Consider the following 2,500-nt stretch of genomic DNA (forward strand, 5'->3'; position numbering starts at 1 on the left):
AGAGAGAGAGAAGAGAGAGAGAGAGAACGAGAGAGAGAGAAGAGAGGAGAGAAAAAAAGAAGAGAGAGAGAGAGAGAAATTGAGAGAGAGAGAGAGAGAATGAATGAGAGAGAGAGAAGGAGAGAGGGAGGGAGAGAGAGAGAGAGAGAGAGAGAGAGAGAGAGAGAGAGAGAGAGAGAGGAGGGGAGAGAGAGAGAGAGAAGGAGGTAGAGAAAGAGAGAGAGTGAGAGAGAGGAAGAGAGAGAGGAAGAGAAAGAAAGAGAGAAAGAGAGAAAGAGAGAAAAGAGAGAGGAGAGAGAGAGAGGGAGAGAGAGAGAGAGAGAGAGAGAGAGAGAGAGAGAGAGAGAGAGAGAGAGAGAGAGAGAGAGAGAGAGAGAGAGAGAGAGAGAGAGGGAGAGAAAGAAAAGAGAGAGAGAGAGAGAGGGGAGAGAAATAAAGAGAGAGAGACATAGAGAGAGAGAGAAGAGAGAGAGAGAGAGAGAGAGAGAGAGAGAGAGAGAGAGAGAGAGAGAGAGAGAGAGAGAAAGAGAAAGAGAGAGAAAGATAGATAGATAGATAGAGAGAGAGATACTGAAAGAAAACGCAAGCAAACAGTCACCGAAATTACAGTCAAACACGCTCATACACGACCAATCACAGACTCTAGCTAATTCATAACACTCCCTAAAGCACACACACACACACACACACACACACACACACACACATATACACACACACACAGACGCAGACACAGACACACACACACACACATACACACACACAAGCATACACACACACACACACACGCACATAAAAAAAATGAATGTTCAGTTTTATCCAGCTCATGAATTACTCGTGTTAATTAGTGTACCAGTATCCCCCTCCCCCTCCCCCTCATCCCCCTCTCCTCTCTCCTTGGCCTTCCCCCCTCCCTCCCCCCTAATGCTACAACCCTTCTTTACTCCGGTCCTCCCTCCATCTCCCCCCCCCCCCTCCTTCAGTAGCCTTCCCTCCATTCCACACTCCACCCTTATCGGCTTGCTTTCCCTCCCTCCCTCCCTCTCCTCCCTCCCTTCCTCCCTCCCCTCCCTCCCTCCCTCCCTCTCCTTCCTCCCTCCCTCCCACCCTCCCTCTCTCCCTCCCTCCCTCCCATCCCTCTCTCCCTCCCTCCCTCTCCTTCCCTCTCCTCCTCCCTCCTCCTCCCTCCTCCCCCCCTCCCTCCCTCTCCTCCCTCCCTCCCTCCCCTCCCTTCCTCCCTCCCTCCCTCTCTTCCATTCCTCCCTCTCCTTCCTCCCTCCCTCCCTCCCTCCATCCATCCCACCCTCCCTCCCTCCCTCCCTCCCTCCCTCCCTTCCTCCCTCCCTTTCCTCCCTTCCTCTCTCTCCTCCCTTTCCTCCCTCCCCTCCCTCCCCTCCCTCCCATCCCTTCTTAGCTGGGGCCGCGTCACGCACTCTAATAAAACAAGGTAAACAAATCGGTCGCATATGTATAAGTCGAATCGCGCGCCTGGCTGGGGGGAGGGGGGGAGGGGTGTTGGAGGAGGGGTAAGGGAGGAAGAGTGAGTGAGGGAGAGTGAAGGAGAAGGGGTGAGGAAGAGTGAGGGAGGGAGAGTGAGGGAGGAGGGGTGAGGAAGAGTGAGGGAGGGAGAGTGAGGGAGGAGGGAGGAGGGAGGAAGGGTGAGGGAGGAAGAGTGAGGGAAGGAGAGTGAGGGAGGGAGAGTGAGGGAGGAGGGAGGAGGGAGGAAGGGTGAGGGGAAGAGGAGGGGTGCGGGAGGACGTGGGGTATGGGGGGTGGCTCTACGTGTGGGAGGGGGGCACAGGAGGGTATAGGGAAGAAGGAATATAAGTGGAAGGGGGAGGGGGAAGGCAAGATAATGGTGAGAGGTACGCGTGGGGGGGGGGGTTGCGGGAGGGTGCGGGTGTAAGGGTAGGGGAAGAAGAGGGGTGCGGGAGGGAGGGTACGGGAAGGTGTGGGAGGGCGTGGGCTATGGGGGGCGGGGCTCTACGTGTGGGAGGGGGGCATAGGAGGGTATAGGTAAGGAGGGAAGTAGAGGAAAGTGAAAGAGGGAAGGAGAGAAGGAAGTATTATCAAATCCTCATAAATGAGTGTGTGCGTTTTTGTGCTTCTGTTACACACACAGCCACACACACACAGCCACACACACACACACACACACACACACACACACACACACAAATACACACACACACCCCCTCCCCCCCTTCCCCCAAAACACTCCATAATCACATCGTAACACACACGCTTACCCTCCCCCTCCCCTTCCCCCTTCCTCACATCAACACATACTGAAAAAGACAACACATTTGTTTTGGTTCGGCGAAAGGGGGAAAGGGTTGGGTGTGTGTGAGTGTGTGTGTGTGTGTGTGTGTGTGTGTGTGTGTGTGTGTGTGTGTGTGTGTGTGTGTGTGTGTGTGTGTGTGTGTGTGTGTGTGTGTGTGTGTGTGTGTGTGTGTGTGTGTGTGTGTGTGTGTGTGTGTGTGTGTGTGATAGACGCACA

The sequence above is a fragment of the Penaeus japonicus genome, unplaced genomic scaffold, assembly GCF_977035675.1.
Source record: "Penaeus japonicus unplaced genomic scaffold, GWHDUDI00000001_assembly GWHDUDI00000041, whole genome shotgun sequence".
NCBI classification, from domain to species: domain Eukaryota; kingdom Metazoa; phylum Arthropoda; class Malacostraca; order Decapoda; family Penaeidae; genus Penaeus; species Penaeus japonicus.